General features: G+C 35.9%; 1 protein-coding gene across 1 annotated transcript in view; it reads left to right on the top strand.

The window, feature by feature from the left end:
* The window catches only part of LOC117112071 (CWF19-like protein 2), a 13,557-nt gene that overhangs the window by 7,662 nt on the left and 5,235 nt on the right, over positions 1-660 (top strand). The gene's annotated exons all lie outside the window — the stretch shown is intronic.

Here is a 660-nt window from a genome sequence, read left to right as displayed (position 1 = left end):
TGCCTGACGACGGTAATGGCACATGAATTTAAACCTTGTCAAGTTTAATTTAAAACCCCCTGTTGGTTGGTAATGCCACACGAATTTTGCCTTTTCAGTATACGAACTATCGGTCTGATAGTGTCGAAATACAGTCTGCCGCCCTCTATTTTCAATGTGTTTACATCTTCTAAGAAAGAAAGATGAGAAGGCTCAAAAAAGCATTCTTTTTTACCATGATGACGTCACCAAAATAAAAAATGAATGGACACGTCCGAAAGAGAATTGATTTAGCTATAAAATACTCACAGGTGGGAGACAATCAATCACGATAAACGAGTACGTTCAAACGAGTATTAAAAGTAATAACGTAATAAATAAAAATTCAATTTTTTCTGAATTCAAATGGCAATATGATGACGTCACAATGTCCGATCAGCCAATATGATCTGTAAAATCGTATCTACAACTCATGTGCTTTCAGAATATGTAATAAAAATTGGGGTCACCTTTCATCCTGTGGAGCTATAACTGATTAAAAATATTCGTGGTTTTATGCATATGTAAATGTTGACGCACGCGTACGCGCAATTTAAGTCGTGCGAACGGAAAATTAAGGTACCTGACATTCAACCTTGACCTGAAGATTATGCTCACCTAATATGATTTAGAAATGACGAA

The sequence above is a fragment of the Anneissia japonica genome, unplaced genomic scaffold (genome assembly GCF_011630105.1).
Source record: "Anneissia japonica isolate Jap-2015-1 unplaced genomic scaffold, ASM1163010v1 scaffold288117_len521816_cov214, whole genome shotgun sequence".
In the NCBI taxonomy this organism is placed as follows: Eukaryota; Metazoa; Echinodermata; class Crinoidea; order Comatulida; family Comatulidae; genus Anneissia; species Anneissia japonica.
This window is presented reverse-complemented; position numbering and strand designations above follow the sequence as displayed.